At 39.2% G+C, this 19,695-nt stretch overlaps 1 protein-coding gene and 1 pseudogene across 1 annotated transcript in view; both read right to left on the reverse strand.

Moving 5' to 3' along the window:
• Nucleotides 1–19,695, reverse strand: part of IGFBP7 (insulin like growth factor binding protein 7) — a 67,038-nt gene that overhangs the window by 25,201 nt on the left and 22,142 nt on the right. The gene's annotated exons all lie outside the window — the stretch shown is intronic.
• On the reverse strand, nucleotides 6,615–6,733 carry LOC120588538 (uncharacterized; annotated as a pseudogene).

Consider the following 19,695-nt stretch of genomic DNA (forward strand, 5'->3'; position numbering starts at 1 on the left):
GGGCTGACCTCTGCACAGTCAGAAATCCAGGTGTAACTACAGTCGGCCCTCCTCATATATGGTCTGCCAATGGTGGAGTTGACCCTTGAACAACATGGGTTTGAACTGCATAGGACAAATGAAGAAAACCCATGTATAGTGGATCCACAGTACTTTTATTTCAGGGTTTGTACAAGGGCATGTTTTAGCATTTGGGAAAAGTTAAAGTGCAGAGATTTTGATTAACTGTGGCCTATTTAAAAACTGTCCTCAGCTGTTCAGAGGTACAAACAGGTCAATGTTCAGGTATGCTCTTATGTTCCTGACTCAGCTACTCAACTAGACTAGTAAAATAGTCAAAGGTGCTAATTCTGTATTTTTATATTTATGCTAACATAGATCGTATGTTAAAAATCCACAAAGAAATAGCTATCTCATTAAACAACTTAAAGACTGGGAGACAAAAGATAAAGATTGACTCTATAGCGTAATACCCCTTTATTCATCAATTCATAAGATTTAAAAATTGAAGGTCATTGGTCAGACTTTTTGTGGGAGAAACCACAGTGAAGTTTGGGGCAACTACCTAAAAGTGCAAAAGCGCAAGTCTGTGTTGCCAAGCAATAACATTATACTGGAAACGATTTTTAAAAGAAAACCAGCTAAGCATAAGCCCCAGTTATCCGAAGATGTCCAAAACTTTTATATGAGGTTTTAAGTGAAAAAGGATCCACTTAAAATCTGTGTACAAACATGAAAGAAGAATTGCAGATTCCACACGTAGAGGAAAAGCTCCCTCTAAGGCAGCGGTCCCCAACCTTATTGGCACCAGGGACAGGTGCTCCTATGAGAATCTAATGCTTAATGAAATGATCTGAGGTGGAGCTGAGGCGGTGATGCTAGCGCTGGGGAGCAGCTGCAAACACAGATGAAGCTTTGCTCGCTTGCCAGCTGCTCACCTCCTGCTGTGCGGCCTGGTTCCTAACAGGCCACTGATGGGTACCGGTCTGCGCCCTGGGGGTTAGGGATCCCTGCACGAAGAGCCACGCTCTTTCTAGTGGGATGAGCCATAGGAGACAGTATTGAGATTCTCCTCTTATAGCAAATAAATCCTTCCCTGTTAATACTTTCATGTTTCTAAATTATCGTACAGCCAATGAACTTTTTTAGAATTCTAAGATCCATCTTATCCAAATCCTCATTTTATGGATGAGGCTTGTGGGGGTTAAACATTTGCCTGCATGTTTAAGCTCATTCCTGGATGCCGGCAGAAAAGGAACTAGAACGATATGAATTCACAGCCTTGTGCTTTATAAATAACACAGAAAAAAAATGATCTGTTCTCAATCAGCAGGCCACCATTTAAACAGTGTGAAACAGAGATTAAAAAGGCGCTGAGCAAAGCCTTTAAGCATCCACAGTTACATTTCCTAGGCAGAGGGGCAGTGCACAGCTTAGCTGCGGGAGTCTTTCCAATTTGCATGAATGGAATATGGACAAATAAGATAAGGCTGGCTCCAGGAAAGTAATTTCCCTAGTTCCCTTGAGCCTTGGATTTGGAAAACTGTAGCCTGCTCTGGAATGCGGGACCATCACAAACGGTACTGGGTAGAACTCCCCATGTGACCTCAGCCCACGCATGGAGGCTTGTCAAGGTCCCAGGTGCAGGCTCGCCCACGGGCTATGGCTGAGACAGAAAAACAAAGAAAAAGTCCTCCCAGAACACACACATAAGCAAAATATATCTTTCCGTGTTCTCTGCCAAGAGAGCTGGAGCCACAGATGAGTTTGAGATTCTGATTCATCCATCACGACAAATAAACTCAGTCTATGGAGGTTAGGAGGGCAATTTGGAAAGTAAACACAATTTCAGCTTCGGAGAAAACACAGAGGTCATCCCCAGAATCGAACTCCACAGCAGAAAGACAAAAGGGTTCATTCTTAAGGCGTAGAGTTCTGAAAATGCCAACAGATGAACCCGTTCAAGGGGGCAACTCCAGAGGCAAACAACACCAAGATGTTAGCCCTCCTCCCACACCACAGAAATGTGGGCCAGCTCCTTGCTGAGCTGAAGGAGTATCTCTAGTGGAGAGGTGGGCCTGATGGCACTTCAGTTTCAACAACAGCTAATGAAAGGCTGGCTGATGGTTAAAAAATACTTCCTCTTTCCAGGAGTGCTAAGCTCCTGGGCTGGCCTGGAGCATCCACCTTTGTTCCCTGGTCAGCACCGCCCTTACCTGTATAACTTCTCTGGTTTGCCTGGCCAGCTGTTCCTCTGGTTCTCCCCATTTCTTACCCCAGCCCCACACCAACCATATATGTGAGCTTGTGTCCACAGTCTTTCTCTCCCTGTCTGTCTCCCAGTGTCACTAGAGTATCTGGTCCAGGTCCTGTTCATCCCTTCTGTGGCATGGGTCTCCCCTCCCCTTATCAAATCCTCCCTTTTTAGGTGGAACTTAATACTGCTCCCCTTGAGTGTGGGCTGGACTTAGTGACCCACTTCTAATGCACAGAATGTAGAAGTGACAATGTGTGACTTCTGAGACTAGGTCATTAAAGGCATTGCAGCTTCCTTCTTGCTTTTCTCCTTGGATCACTTGCTCTGGGAGAAGCCAGCTGCCATGTTGCTAGGATGCTCCAGTAGCACAATGGAGAGCTCCTGTGTGATGAGGAACTAAGCCCTCATGGCAGCAGTCACGTGAGTGAGCCAGTATGCAGACAGATCCTCCAATCCCAGCCAAGCTTGTGGGTGACTGTGGTCTCCCCTGACATTCTGATCGCAGCCTTATGAGAGACCCCAGGCCGGAACTACCGAGATAAGCCAGTCCCAAATTCTTGACCCACAAAAGCTGTCTGAGATAATAAATGTTCACTGTTGTTTTAGGCTTCTAAGTTTTAGACTAATTTATTATGTAGCAATAAATAACTAAAACGACATCTTTGAACTTCTTCCACCATCAACTGAGTTGTCCCTTAATTAATTGCAATATCTTTTTGGAGAATGAGGGTTTTTTTTTTTCCCTCTCATTGCTTTTTTCCCCCCCCCATAATGTTCTCTTCCCAAGGGATAAGGTAAAAAAAACCCACTTTTATACAGAGTCCTCATGGATGGACATTTATTGATTTGGGACCATTGTAGCTCAACCCCTAAAATATGACTGTGATAATGATAATATGTGTTTTCAAGGACTATTCTTAACATGTTCTTTGTTTCTACCAATCTAGAATATTTTATGTTACTTCGTGATTACATAAAAAAGGATTGGAACTTATATTTTCCAAGATCCCCAAAACATAAGCCTTAACTATGAGCTACCTGTTACCTTAAACAGCCACAGAAAATACAAGGGGCTTTTCTGGGGTGGGGGTGGGAGGAAGACTTGTATTTACACTTTAAGTGAGTGAGATTCACCTGCCACATATTACCTGAATGAACCTCAACGACATTATGCTAAGTGAAATAAGCCAGCCACAGAAGGACAAATACTACATGATTCCACGTACATAAGGTATCCCAAGGTAGCCAAACTCACAGAAGCAAGAAGTAGAGTGGTGGCTGCTAGGGACTTGGGGGAGGAAGAAATGGAGAGTTGCTGTTCCATGAATATAGTTTCATTCCTGAAATATGAAAAAGTTCTAGGGATCTGTTATATAACAATATACATATCGTTAACAATAATGTACTATATACTTAAAATTTTCGGACAGATTTCATGTTATATGTTTTTCAACCCAACCAAAAAATAAATAAATAAATAAATAAATGAGATTAAAACGACCTTCGAAGATTGACAGCAGTGATTTTTTTTTTTTGCGATACTCCAGAAATGAGAGTCATACCATCTCAAAAACACCACAAAACTAAAAAAAAAAAAAAAAGTTTTTACAATGAAAGAAAAATGTTGCTCTCTTCCCTTAGGGGATTGACAGGGTAGGAAAAGAGGTAGGATGTCATACAACGAAACAAAGACACGATGTTGGAATTGCAAGAAGTTTGAGGATCACTGATCTAGAGATATGTTGAGATTTCAAAAGAAGTGGGCTTAAAAAAAAATACCTAGACATTTGAAAAGATAAACTCTGATCAAAGGACTGACGTCACCAGTTTACTTTCTAATTGTCCTTACAGCAAAGATCTTGTAGACACAATACCCGAGGAATAGGGCAAAGGGCAAAACAGAAACCAGTGAAGGCTCAAATAAGCAATGAGGTAATGCACAGATAAGAGGGGCCATGAATTACATCAGTAATGGCAGAAAAAAATAAAAAAAGGCTGAAATACTTTCTATTACATGATTGGGTCAAAATGCAGAACATATAGATGGCAAGTTTCTGTTATATCATTTTCCGCAGAAGGAAGGAAAAAATTATCAAAAGAGATGAAATGGCACATGAAGGGTTGTATTTTCATGGTGCACATACCTAATTATCATTGCTACAAAGTAAACCAGGAATGGGATTAGTGAGGGCATGGAGGGAAATAAAAGGAAACTTTGGACATACGAGGATAAGGAGAAAGGGGCAAATTATGATTAAATGTAGAATATACACTAATGTTCTCAAAGTAGATTGACAATTGGAGTAGCCTTCCTCTTCAGTCATTCCTCAGCCTGCTTTTTTTTTTTTTTTACATTACAAGTTAATTCTGTGAAGTTTTTCAATTACCACCGTAGGGTGTAGGCCCTTTCCTGAAGGACATGAGAGAAAAGCCGAAGCTCTGAGGAAGCCAAAACTAGAAACATTCTGAGCCTCCTGCCCAGACATTAGGGAGGTCCAAGGGGGTGACTAAACTCTGGGCTGGCTCCCACCAGGCCTACTGCTCTCAGGCTTTCCAACTGTCAATCAACTTGATCTGCACTGTCAGGAGTCAGGATGAAGGAGACTGTTATACTCTCCCCTTGTATTGTTTCAAGACAGAATATTACCATCAAGAGGCACTTATTTGCCCAATAAGGAAACTCAGATTGGTGTGGATACTTGAATGCCCATCAGAGTGTCTTGGGCCATCCATGGGGCTGCAAGGAACAGAAGAGAAGAATAAAGTCAGCAAATAAGCAGGGAGAAGTTGGACAGGAACCACGCATCTTCCAATTATTGAGATTTCTATCTCTCTCGGTAGTTTATGATCTCTTACAACAAAACACAAACGGAAGTTCCTCTGGCAGGAGCCTTTCTCTTTAGATTTCCTACAGGAGTCTTGATGTGAGTCTTTCTTCTAGAAGTCCTCCTAGACTGAGACTTTTTTTTCCCCTCAAAATTTGGTCAGACTCACTGTATTATGTTGTCTTATTAAGAAATTAATTTTATAAAGAGGAGGCTGGTTTAAATAAAAATGAAAAACGAAGAAATACCCATTTTGTGTTTGACAGAGCTTTTTCTTTATTTTTTTTTGGCAGAGCTTTTTCTCTTTGTTTCCTCTCTCCTGTCTTTCTCCCCGACCCCACCCCACCCCACCCCCCAAAGTCTTATTGTTTTATTATCTTAACATAGATTCTAATTATCTATTCATTTCCATTATAACTAACGAACTGAAAAAAGCACATTTCCCACTGAAAATCACATTTAACAAATCCCTCTGGAGACAGATAAAAGTGCAAACCATTTAAAAAGATTAATCTTTGGGAGGAAGAAGTCGCTCCTCTGCATTATGCTCTAGTTCAATGAGGTGGACGCCCCACGCCAAATTTATAATGATAGAAGGTTCTCAGTCTCTTACTGTAGCTGAACCTCTCTGAAACCAGAATCGCTGTCAAATCAAAATATACAAAATGTAAAGCCAAAAGGTTAAATAAGAACACCTTTGTTTTCTCTTCTGGATGTGTAAGACAACTCGAGCCAGCTCATAACTGGGGGGAGAGGTAACAAGCAATGAACAGGGTGTGGGGGGAGCCTCAGTGCATATTTCTAATTACCTGATTCATCCAGAAAAAGAAATGTAACCAATCTTGTGGATTAATGTTGAATGGTATAACACATACATCTGAATATACTAAATAATTTATTGAAATAAAAGGGCTAATTAAAAAGGCCAATTTATCTGTACATAGATCGCATGTGTTCATTTTATACTACTACACTCTAATTCTTCTGCTCTGAACACACCTGGCCCACTGGGTTAACAAAGCCATTCGGGTCCATGTGCACATGGTAGTAGTAAAACCTGCTAGAGGAAGTATATGAATTGGTACATGGTGCAGCATGAGTATCATTTGGCCAAAAGTGATGCCCACCAATACACAGCTCTAGGTCCTACTGAAGGCACTGTTTTTAACATATCTGGGGTATGAAACACTAGCTTGGAATTTGCAAAGAATGCTCGTCCTGCTACAGCCTGTGGAAAGCCTCTTACAGTCAAGCACTACATTCCTTGCTGTCACTGAGCACACGTCTTATCAAATCAGGGGAGTTTCGCATGCGTAAGGAGAGAAGGTCAGTCCGTAGGAGGCCTATCTAGAGCTCTCACTTCTAGCATGTCTATTTCCTTTCTCCATCTGCGCTGACAAAAAAAAAAGGCTTGTTTTTAGCCTGGTGCTGTTACCAGTTTTTTTTTTTTTTAGGCGAGGCAACTCTTGGTTGACCTCACAGATTGCAAAGACCTTGTCATCTTACTATCCCTTATTTTATTATATTTTTTACACCTACAGCACCTGGCCTTCCTAGGTGGTCTCCCATCCAAGTACTAACCAGGCCCGACTCTGCTTAGCTTCTGAGATCAGATGGGTTTGGGCTTGTTCAAGGTGGCGTGGCCATAGACTGTACCAGTTTCTTGATCACCTAGGCTTAGAGTAAGCAATCCCAGGTCTCCAACACTGAAGAGTTCCAACATATGCAAGGTAAAATGGCCTCCCTTTGTTTTTCCCTGGATAGTTACTGAGTAGGCAGAGGTCTTCTAATAGCACACAGAAGGCCCTTGGCCCGCAGTCCCAGGGCTGAGCCCAGCAGCAGGAGCTGGCGTCTATCAGTGTCGTGCCGGGTCTAAGAGAGCCACACTGGTATTGTGCCATCCTTGCTGCGGAGGAGATGAGGATATTCAGGAAGGCAAGTCTATACTGGCTTTCAAAACCCTGGGTTTGCATAGGAGGGCTTGTCTTGAACAGCTTTTCTATGCTTTATTCTGAGGGTTGTGAACCCTGGCTGGGGGAAGGGAAGTGGTTATAAAGAATGTCCCAGAACTGCCCAAGATCACTAGGGACTCTGGATCATGAGGGTCAGCCCTGGATGGGCCTTTTTGGGGGCCCCACACAGTAAGTGGCCAGGCTATAAGTCAGCCCAGACACAACACCACAGTCATCACCACTGCCTACAACTTCCCCCACAGTCACTGACCATTTGTGGAGAACTTTCTAAAAAGTGTGTTATCTTACTCAACCTTCTGTGGAGCTGACTGGGAGCCATAGTGATTCCTATTAGACAGAGGGGAGGAAATGGCGGGGTGGGGGCGGAGAAGAACTTAGTAACCTGCCCGAGGCCAGCAGCTCACATAGCCGCTGTCCTGGTATGAACACACAGGTCCCCAAACTGCCTGTCCTGATTTCTTTGGAAAATGCATCTCTAACCCTGAACAAAACCATTTTATTGTTTCTGCCCCTTCCTTCCTTCCTCTCTCCTACTGCCTCTGGAGGTGTGCAAAAGTAAAAATGAGCCAGAACTGGCATCTGGGTTCTGCTTCTTGTTCAGGCAAGTCTGAAAGTACTCAGGCTTCACTCATGTATCTCGCTACATGAGATGCTCGACTTTACTCTTCAGCCTTACCTCAGGGGCTTAAGTCACTCTTGTCAAAGCTCTCCATTCCTTCTCCTTTCTCTTGAAGTTAGAGAAAGGCCCCTCTTTCATAGCACCATTTGCATTCTATCCTATTTATAACCATTATAATAACTGAGCTTTTAAAAATACCTTTTCAGACAGCTTGCTTTTAAAAAAGTCTTTCAATTAAAAAAGATACAGCTCCCAAATTAAAAAAAGTCACCAGTCACCAGCACCCAAGTACTGTCATGTGTTAGAAATTTAGCAACTGTACCTCATTTGCTTTAATCTGTGTTAAAACAATATAGCACTGTCTACTTTGAATGCACTAGAAGCCCGCAGGGTAGCAGTTGTGTGTGTGTGTGTGTGTGTGTGTGTGTGTGTGTGTGTGTGTGTGTGTGTGTGTGTATGTGTATGAGAGATATTAAATCTGGTTGGCACTTAACAAGAAACAGTGTCATGTGGGGAAATCTGTGCCTGCTGGACCCTTGACTGATCACATTTCAAAGCCTAGTGCTTTGCTAAAGGGCATCTTTCTTGAAAAATAAGCAATCCTATTACTCAGAGCCTTCTCTGCACACCATAGCTTTGAAGGAATTTGATAGTTTGCAAAGTCAAAGTTGAAAATTAAAAACCCTCGAATAAGACTTGAATCCATTTATTCATGGTAAAATGAATATAGCTTTGAAAAGTCTATACTCATTAGGATCATTGCAATGTAATCTGTGATCTGGTGTGAGACTGTTTAACTAGCTTCTTGCCCATGAAAGGAAACCCATTTTATAAAATGAGCTCTGTCTTCAAAGGACTCAGGAGATACCAGAGAATAATATTAACTTTCATACATTTCTTTTTCAAGAATGTTTCATTGTTTTCTTAATCAGTGTTATTTTTATTTTGCCAGATTTAGAGTGACCTTTACCCTCCCCCCAAAATGCATTAAAATAAATCCTGGCCCCTGCAGTAGCGATCAAAGCTTCCCAATCCACAGAGGAATGTCCCTTCCTCCAGGTTTGGGAAGGGTTCCTAACTAATGAACTAGAACACTGTCAGATGTCTCGTTGCCAAGTAATATATTAAAGTGCTTTTCTAATGAGATTTCTGCAAGGTAACTATAAAACCATAAAAAGCACACTAAGCTTCAGTGAAGCAAAAACATTATTTAAAAAAACGCACTAAATGCCTTTAAGGGAAAGAAGAGTTCAACACGGCAGTTGAAAAGCTACAGAGAATATGACAAGTGAAAAAGTCCAATAATTCCACACCTGAGAAGGGTGGACACAAAGCAGAGTAGTATAATAGTTCGCTCATAAAGGAGCCACCCAAATCTTTCAATATCTGACTTTAAATATCTCCCTTTCCATGCATCCTTATCTATTTGTAACATGGATCCATGATAAACATAGCTATGACTATCCCCTATTATGAAAAGAAACATCTCTTCATTTTCGAACCTGTCAGGAATAGTCTAAAAAAAATCTTGAATACCAAGTATCTCTGTTAGAACCAGTATAATGAGAAATTCTCAGTTGAAATACCAACAAAGCCTCTGCCATGGACCATGCAGAAAAACAGTTTTCGGAACTTCTTCCCTTGGCTCTGACTCTTCACTCTGCTTTCACTATTTAACCATGGAGCCCACCACGACATCAGTGAGGCTATGAGGCTAGAGGCCGGCCCTCTTGGTCTGCATTCGTGTGTGCCCCTGGCTCCACTGTGTTCTGTACTGATTCGATCGGCCCTGCAGCCCTGGGTCCTGTTCAAGAGGTTAAGAGTGGAACTGACCCATCAAAGGGTGGTGTGGGGCCTGAAACCAACATAGAAAGCATGTGGGTATTTAACTTAAAGAGAAACCTGAGGTAGGGAAGTACCTGTTAAATATCTTCTAACATCTGAAGGGATGCCATGTCAGAGGATAAGAAGTCTTGATTTTAGTTACTCCAGAAGCAAGCACTAAGATCAAAGATGTGTTACATATTTAAGGTCAAGGTAACAAAGTGTTTATTGGCAGATAAAGATATTCAACAATAAACAGACTTCCTTTAATGCAGTTGTGTGTATATGAGCAATGGCTGAGAGTTGTCAGGGAAGAAGCTTTCATTTTTTTTTAGTCGAAACCAATTGATTCCAAAGGAAATTGTTTTATCATTTAATATTATCATATCTTTTAAATAGCTAACCTCACTAGCATTGGGAAATGATTTATTCAAGATTAACAGGATGAAAGCATTTTTCAAAATATGATGCACTGGATTTATATGGAACAAAGCATGGATATTAAATATTTGCTTCAATTAATCAGTCCTCCCTTTGCAGAGGTTAGGGTAAGCACATTTTAAAAAAGCTAAATAATCGACAGTACAATTATCCTGGCACTCCAAGTCCAATGCAAAGGCTGGGATGTAGGAGCCTTCAGCTGAATTTTGTACCAAAGCTTTAGTCTTCAGAAATATAATAGAAAATGGAACACAAAGGGAAAGGAATTGTCATATTAACATGTTCTAATGTAGGTAACCGTGGGTAAGTTACTTAACATTTTGAGCCTCAGTTTTCTCTTCTTTAAAATGGGGTAATATCAGCGGAATTGTTATGATACATGCACAGGACTTCCCACGATGGCTGGCACACAGCGAGCACTCAATAAATTGGTCACTGTTATTTATGGTTTCAAGAGGATTATTTTAAAATGTGATAGGATTTGCTTACCCGGTTAAGAAGGAGGTTGAACCAAATGACTTCTTCATAATTCCCAATACTCTATAATTCTCAATACTCTATGATCCAATTTCACATTACTTTTTTACCCTCAACTTGCTCGTGGCCTATTAATAACAGCAACATCCATTCATTGACTGCTCCCTATGGGCCTTTAACCCTCTCAACAATCCTGTGAGGTTGGGGCTGTCTCCCATTTTACAGAGGAGAAAACAGAGGCACAGAAAGGTTGAAAAATTTGCCAAAGTCACAAGGCTCAAAAATAGTAGAGCTGGGATTCAAAATTAGGCGATTTGGTTCTAGAACCCAGGGTCCTAACCACTATTCCATGTCGCCTTACGGGTAACCTAAAATTTTGCCTTGACATATCAATTAACAAACATACAAGTAAACAACTTGTTGCCATTGATGAAACAGTGGTATAAAGATCCAGTGTTTGCTTTCAGTCTCTTCTCAGTCTTCAACACAATTCTTCTAGTTGAAATTCCAGAGCTTCATTCCTAATTATCAATATTTCTCTCTTCCCTCAAAACACCCTTACCCTTGATGGGTCAGTGATACAAATATGCATTTCCCATTCACCTGTGGGTTTAGAGTTAAAAAAAAAAATGGCTCTACCATGCTCCTCTGTTTGCTCGTAAGGCATACTAGGTGTCTGAGGACTGGTTAATACAGAGCTTACAGAGCCCTGAGCAGTCAGGCATTTCAGAAATGCACCTGGATACTGATGACGACTAGGAGGTTGTTCTAACAATGGAAAGTTACCAACAGAGCTGTTAGGGCTCCAGAGGACCAGATCTGCCACCCATACCTGCAGGCCTGGGAGCTGCCACCTGGGCAGAGCTGGCTCTGCCAGCAGGGTTCTCCATCCTCCTGGTTCAACTCAATGCCTCCTGCTGCAGTTATTTGTTTCTTATTGTCTCAAATGTTCTTCCCCAGCCCCAGTGATCGATGCCTTCTATTTACGGTGAGAAAAAGGACCTTGCCATCCGTGCAAGTGAGAATCATTCGTTCCATCTACAAGAGAAGCACACACTGACTTGGCTCAATCAACTCGCAGTATTCCTTTTTGCTGTCTTCTTGCTGAATACCATCACTTCTTCAAGCAAGATTACATTGTCTTGTAATTTACTTTTCTTCTTAAAACAAAAACAAACTGCAGGTGATTCACTGCATTCTGTGTTGCTAAAATTCACATCTTGCTGTACTTCATTAGTAAAAGCCTTTTCTCCCCCACCTTTCAACACTGCTCAATGAGATGCAAATAGAAACCATTTTGGTTTTCCAGTTGAACAGCCATGAAAAAAAAAAAAAAAAAGAGAGAGAGAGCAGCACCTTGCTTATCTCTGTGTTACACATTAACATGGTCCTCCACTGCAGAGTTTCGTCAATGTAAGCACACTTTAAAAAGTCAAATAATTGACAGAATAATTACTCTGGCACTCCAAGGTCAATGCAAATGCTGGAATGTAGCCTTCGGTTGAATTTGGTACTGAAGCTGCAGTCCTCAGGAATGTAATAGAAAATGAAATGCGAGAGGAAAGGAATCCCCCTACTTCTCTCCTAACAGGTGATTTAAAAAAATAATAAGAGCTCAAAGGAAAGCTAGCAAATCAAATTCTACATGAAACCTACCCAAGTACCTCCTGTTCGGCAATCTATTCCCCAATGACACACAACAGTGCTTTGTCCCATCACTCTTATGCTATTGGTTCCACTAATAATTGTTAATTATAAAAATTACTACTGCCTTTACTGTCACCACCAATATTGCCACTACTACCATTTACTGAGTTTATTATGTGTCAGGCACAGTGCAGGCTCTTCCTTACTATTTAAGGTATTTCTCACAAGAATCCAATAAAGTGGTTGTGCTCATTAGCCCCATTTTACAGGTGAGAAGTCAGAGGTTATCAAAAGTTAGGTAAGTGGCACAGTTATCATTAGCAGGGGCAGGATTCTACGGTAGGTTTAACTCCAGAACTTTCATCCTATGGTTCCCAGTTTTCTGAATAATGGCCCATCAATATGGCTCTTTTCATCCCCATAAAGGAATGAAGGAATATATGAATGAATGAGCCAACAAACAAGTGAATGTGTTTCTGAAGATTTGCTTTTTAAAATAAAGTATTCTCAGAAAAGCAAGAAATGTCTAAAATTGAGTATGGGAATACTTAGGATTTCAAAACGAGGCCATTTCTCCACCTGCTTACAATTCAAAGGAGAAGAATGACACAACTGCGTTCTACCTACGTTGGTCCTGAGTGCTCCCGAAACAACGAACTGAGTCTTGATTTCAGATACATGAAGGGTTTTTACTGAAGTTAACAAGCTCCCTTCTCCATAAACACACCTGTCCAGGAAATGTGAGGAAACAAACCAAACAGCCAATGGGAAAGAACGTGCTCAAAGACATTATAGTTGGATCAGCAGTACCAGTGGAAGTGTTCTAAAACTATGCTGCTTTCCTTTCCCCTGCCAAGAGGCTATCCATGTTGGCTCTCTGCTCTTCCAGTGTTACAGGAATTTCTCCAGTGGGTTGAGGATGCTGAGGGATGCCATCTGGTCCACCTCACCTTTCCTCCCCTGGAAGTCAACACCCATTTCCTCTACAGAGCTTCCTCTATTTGTCAGCACAGGAAGTGAAAATCCCAACCTGGGTACTTAACAAGTGTGCCTTGCGTGGATACCTTTTGAGGCATTCCTGGCTGCAGGGTGGGGACCAGAGAAATTGGCCCCAGTGTCCAGCTCGGTTTTAGACTGCTTAGTAATCATTTTGGAATTGCCCATCCTTCATAGCTCCTATCCTTCTTTTCTGTGGCCTGTACTCAGCTATGCTTTATACGTATGAAAGGCTGTCAGGGAATTTAAAATGGCTGCTGTGAAAATGCTTAAGAATTATGAAAGGAGGAAACTAATGTTTAGATTTATTCTCCTCTATCCCGTCCCACTCACTCCACAGACCACATAGTTTCCCTGCAGAAAGGAAAACATTCTTGACTTCTGTTTAAATGTTTATCAGAAGTTGTCTGGACTTGCAGAGTCTCTGAAGTCACATTTTTATTAGTCACATCCTTCTTGGTGTGTGGTGTGACCCTCACATCAGACATGGAGGAATGCTTAAACCTTGTGCAGAAACCATTTGGTGCTGGAAGCAACCACTACTACCTAGGGATTTTCACTTGGCCCAAACACAAGCAGAAGCTGAGCAAAGAACCTGAGCTTCCTGATGGTGGCTGGGCTTCAATTTTGTATAGGTATGGAAAAAAATCTCTTGGTTCCTAATCCTATGAGGCCTTGATTTGAAAACGAAGCCCCAGCATGGAGCCTAAAACTCGAGAGAGAAAAGTAGAGGTTCTAGGTCCTCAGAAGAAAATGATAAGCCATTCAGAGTTTTATCCTGGCTCTGAAACATTCCTAAGTTGCCTTCCTGGGCCTCTGAGGTTGATATATTAGTTTATACTTCCCATGTCATGTAAGTGGTATGCATGTAACGTATCTTGCATCAATGACTAAAAGGCATTGTACGTAGAACCGACTATGTGATGCTGATGCGTACTTAAGAGAAAGAAACAACCAGGGCAATAGAAAGTACACTAGTGTGGCAGGTAGGATAAGTGGGTTTGGGTACTGGTTCTCACCATAGGCAGGTTACACATTCTCAGTTTTTTTATCTTTAAAAAGGGAAGGCTTAAGCAATCATCTAGGACAGTGGTCCTCAACCTTTTTGGCAGCAGGGACTGGTGCCCCTATGAGAATCTAATGCCCGATGATCTGAGGTGCAGTTGAGGTGGAGCTGAGGTGGTGATCTAGTGCTGGGGAGCGGCTGCAAACACAGATGAAGCTTGGCTCGCTAGCCTGCCTCTCACCAATTGCTGTGCGGGCCGGTTCCTAACAGGCCACAAACTGGTACTGGTCCATGGCCTGTGGCTGGGGACCCCCGGTCTAGGAGGTCTTTTTGAAGCCAAGAGTCATTTCTGATTCTTTGTTTCTAATACCTGAAGTGGAGGAAATGGGTGTAAGCTTCAGCCCAAAAGGTAAGAAAAACTTTTCTGAGAATAAATCTGACTTTTCAAAGGATACTCTGGAATGTCTTTCTAGACCAGTGTGGGTCTCAAATTCTGGTCTGAGAGAACTCTCCTGGTACTGGTGTCTTTGGAGCTGTCACATTTGAAATCTCTTAGACTGGGATAATATAGGGACAGGGGACAGTTAACAGAAAACAGTATGGCAGTTCTTAAAAAAAATTAAAAATAGAACTACCATGTGATCCAGAAATTCCACTTTTCAGTATTTATCTGATAGAAATGAAAACATTAACTTGAAAAGCTATCTGCACAGCCATGTTCACTGCAGCATTATTTACAATAGTTGAAAACATTGAAACAACCTAACTGTTCATCCACAGATGAATGAATACGAAATTACAGTTATAAATAAATAAGTCATGGGGATAATACACAGCATGGTGACTATAGTTAATAATATTGTATTGTCTATTTGAAAATTGCTAAGACAGTAGATCTAAAAGTTTTCATCACAAGAAAAAAAATCTGTGTGTGGTGAAAGATGTTAACTAAACTTACTGTGGTGATCATTTTGCAGTATATACAAATATCAAATCATTATACTGCACACTTGAAACTAATGTAATATGTCAATTATATCTAAATTTAAAAACTTTAATAAAAAATGATTACATGTCTCATTACATAATATGATTAAACAATTATAAAAACTGTTGGGGCTGGAAGGAATCTTATCGAGTCATCTAGTCTAGTCCTGAAACTAGGTACTAAAGTCTTCTCTCCAACAGCTGTGGTTCTCTGCCTGACTTCTTTCAGAAAGCCTTACCCAAGGTTCCCAAATGCATTGTTGAATTGCTGGTATTGTTACAAAGGTTTTCCTGAGATGAATTAAAAATCAGCCTTCCTGAAACTTCTACCTTTGATTACGGTTCCACCCTCCAAAATATCATGGAATAAATTGTTTTTCCATATGTTAAAAAAAAGTATATGCTCATTGTAACAATATACAAGTATATAAAGAGATAGTAAATTGTCCACTTTAATCTCAAAATTCTAACTTCCCCAAATGATCTACATTAATAGTTTATACATCCATATACTTTTTTCATTATTTAATTAAAAACTTCATATCAATTACCTCACAAATTGCCTTCTGTCATGAACAATCAAGATACCATATTGGTCTTATTAGGTCAATATACATACTTCAAATTCATTCTTTTCAATAGCTGCAAAATGTTTCATCACATGAGTGTGCCTCTTTAAGACATTCAGATGTTTCCATTTTTTTCTGTATGCAAACTATGACATAAATATTCATATACACACACATACATATACACACACTTACGTATTAGTGCTTTTGTTATTGTAGGATAGGTCCACAGAAATGTGATTTCTGGGTCAAATGGTATAAGATTATTTAATTTTAATAGACACTCCTAGATTACTTTCAAAAAGGCTGTTAGGAATTCTTGGACTTGGCGACAGCATGTGCGGGTACTCATTTCCTCACACATTCCCAGCAGTGGGAATTAGGAATTTTTAAAAATTAGGCCAAGCCAAAGGGGGAAACACTGTATGTCATTGTTGTTCTAATTGCACTTCTGGGACGACTTGTGAGGTTGAGCAATTCTTCACATGTTTACTGGCTATTTGTAGTTGCTCTCCTTTTAATTTACTATTTGTAACTTTTGGTCATTTTCCTGTTGGGTTATTTGTTTATCAACTTATATAAACTCTTGTTTATTACAGATATTTACTCTTTAGCATATATTTTGCAAATAATTCTCTAGGCATCACTGTATTTCAGATTTGCTTATGGCCATTTGTTTATGATTTTGGCTGCCATATGGCTTGTAAGCTCTATGAGAGCAGTGATGATGGATATTTAGTACACTGCTGTATCCTCAGCATTGAGAACAGTGCCTGACACATAGTATGTTCTCAATAAAAATAAAGAAAGAAAGAATGAATATATAAGCTTAAAGTTTTCATGTAGCTAAGTCTGTCAATCTTTTCCTTTGTGGTTTCTAGGTTACCAAATAGCTCTATTTTATTAGGTTTACTCATTTTTTTTTGCAATTAGTCCTTTAATCCATCTTGAATTTCTTATTAAGAGAATTTCTTTTTTCTATTTGGAGTCTTAATCCATCTTAAATTTGTTTTGCATATTATGTGAAGCAGGGTAAACTGTTTGACTCTGAACTTTGGCCACTACTTTGTAGAAAAAACATTACATAAAATGCAAATTCTTTTTAGCATTTAAGGTGTTCCATACATTAAAATATAAATATACTCTACCATCCATTTTATATGTGATTAAAATATCTAAAAAACTCCCAAATAAAGATGAAGAGTGCTTTACTGACAGTTAATCTTGCTCAGATTTCTGTTTAATTACATATAATCACTTTTGTGTCAATTATCAACCAACTCAGATTTCTGTTTAATTATGTATAATCACTTTTGTGTTGATTATCAACTAACTCAGAGGCGGAATTACCAAGGGTTCTACTTATACATTAAAAATTTAAGTATGTTGCTTAAATCTACTTTAATAAAATCACTGAATTGTATATCATTTATTTAACAGCAGTATATCCTGGATTCACAGAATTACTCAAATTCCAATATTAAAAAAAATCCTTTTAGCTAGAAATTATGTACTTTATGTACAAATAATGAAAACAATATGGACATGGTGGTATGCAATGAACCCAGTGTTATACACAGTTGAACATTTTGAGAATAAATCATGTTTGTATATTATAATTCTGAAATATGTTAGCACTCGAAAATTTTTCTAAGATTTATTTTAAGGGGAAAACACTTCCACCGTTCTCTATGCAGTCTTCTTAGTTGGAAATGATGGCTTCTTTTTCCAGATTTGTCTAGTGATTCTTTTTTATACCACTCACAGGGCACTGCTCATAAAATAGTTTGCAAGCAAACCTAAGTTGCCTCCACTATTCATTGGTTACTCTGTTTTCTTCTGCCATAAAAAAATGCTGTCAAAAGGTCCAATGCATATTGTTTTCCCCTTATAAGTCACTTTCTCTTTTTACATAGATGCTTAAAGAATTTTTTTTTCTTTTAAAGTCCAGTGATTTTACTAGACTATGACTTGGTCTCTGTCATTTTAGATCAATATTTTGATATGTTCTCCACTCTTTCAAAATGTAGTTTTAATGTGCGTTTTTTTTTTTTTAAATTTCAGGAAAGTTTTCTAGAACAGGGGTCCCCACCCCCTAGGCCATGGACTAGTACCAGTCCATGGCCTGTTAGGAACTGGGCCGCAGAGCAGCAAGTGAGCAGCTGGCATTGAGTGAAGCTTCATCTGAGTTTGCAGCCACTCCCCAGCACTAGCATCACTGCCTCAGCTCCACCTCAGATCATCAGGCATTGGATTCTTGTAGGAGTGCCTGGTGCCAAAAAGGTCAGGGAATGCTGGTCTAGAATATAGTTCTAAAATATAGTTTTAAGCAATTAATCTGTTCTCTTGCTTTGGTTTCCTTCTTCGGTGTCCTCTGTTATCTATATGCTAGATCTAGTTTGCATATTTTTAATAGTTATTAGTTTTGATCTTTCTTCATTTTTTTCAGTTCTTTTTAATTAATCTTCCTTTTTTGATCTGCTTTTAAAGGGGTTATCTGTCGTATTTATTTGCTACTGTGTTTCTTTTGGTCTTTCCTCTTGGTCTAAAACAATTTTGCTTTTTATTTGTTAATTATTTCCTGAGCTCTTCACTTCATTTCTGAATTCTTCTAATTTTGATTTCTATTATTTCATATCTTGTGTTTTCAAAAAGTGTCTTTTAGCTCATTTAAAATAGTAGGTTGTACTTTTCATCTGTTTTGTAGGTATTTCTTTTAGGCATGCTTTCACTGTCTGTAGGGATGGTATATTCATTCATTCTCTCTCTAGTTCTTACACGGGAATTCTTTCTAGTGTGGCATTGACCTTAATCCTTTTCTGTGCTTATTTTTATGTAAAATGAGTTTTTCTGAATTTTTATAAAAGGTATTATCCGAGATACCTGTTTATAACTTCTTAGTGCTCCATTTTTATGTTGTCATTTAGTGTTAAAAATACGGTGACTAGCTTTCTTTGATTTTCTCACTGTTTCTCTCCCCTCCTTTTTTATTAACTGGAAAAAATGTTTTAAGTTTTTATGTAATTGGTGCTGAGTTGCTCCCTAGTAGAATTACTAGACAGGAGATTCAGGTGCACCTTGAAACTCATTCTCCTTAGACAATAAAATTTTGTCAGAGGCGTAAATGATGATGATTATCTTTATATTTATTACAGTCTAAGAACCTTAAAGACAGAAATCATACCTTATTCATTCTATATCCTAGCACAATTCAAAGAATACATTGCATGTATTAGGCAGTCAATAATGCTGATTTAAATTAATACCACGGTAGTAGACTATAGAAGTAAGGAAACTGAATCGTAAATCATACACCATGATCAAGTGAGATTTAGTCCAGAGATGCAAAGATGGTTCAACATCCACAAATCAATCAGTGTGATACAACATATTAACAAAATAAAGTATAAAAATCAAATGATCATCTCAATAGATACAGAAAAAGCATTCGACAAAACTCAAAATCCATTCACAATAAAAACTCTCAACAAACTGGGTATAGAGGAAACATACCTCAACATAATAAATGACAAGTCCACAGCTAATATACTCAATGGTGAAAACCTGAAAGCTTTTTCTGTAAGATTGGTAACAAGACAAGGATGCCTACTCTCACTACTTTTATTCAACATAGTATTGGAAGTCTAAGTCAGAGCAATGAGGCAAGAAAAAGAAATAAAAAGCATCCAAACTGGAAAAGATATAAAACTGTCACTATTTGCAGATGACATAACATACAGAAAACCTAAGGACTCCACCAAAGAACTGTTAGAAATAATCAATGATTTCAGTAATGTTGCAGGATATAAAATCAATATACAAAAATCTGTTGCATTTCTACATACTAATAATAAACTATCAGAAAGAGAAATTAAGAAAACAATCCCATTTACAATTGCATTAAAAAATATCTAAGAATAAATTTAACCACAGGGGTGAAAGACCTGTATACCGAAAACCACAGGACATTAATGAAAAGAACTGAAGAAGACACAAATAAATGGAAAGATAATCCATGCTCATGGATTTGGAAGAATGAATATTGTTAAAATGTCCATACTACCCAAAGCTATC

Source organism: Pteropus medius, unplaced genomic scaffold (genome assembly GCF_902729225.1).
Source record: "Pteropus medius unplaced genomic scaffold, Ma_sr-lr_union100, whole genome shotgun sequence".
Classification (NCBI taxonomy): Eukaryota; Metazoa; Chordata; class Mammalia; order Chiroptera; family Pteropodidae; genus Pteropus; species Pteropus medius.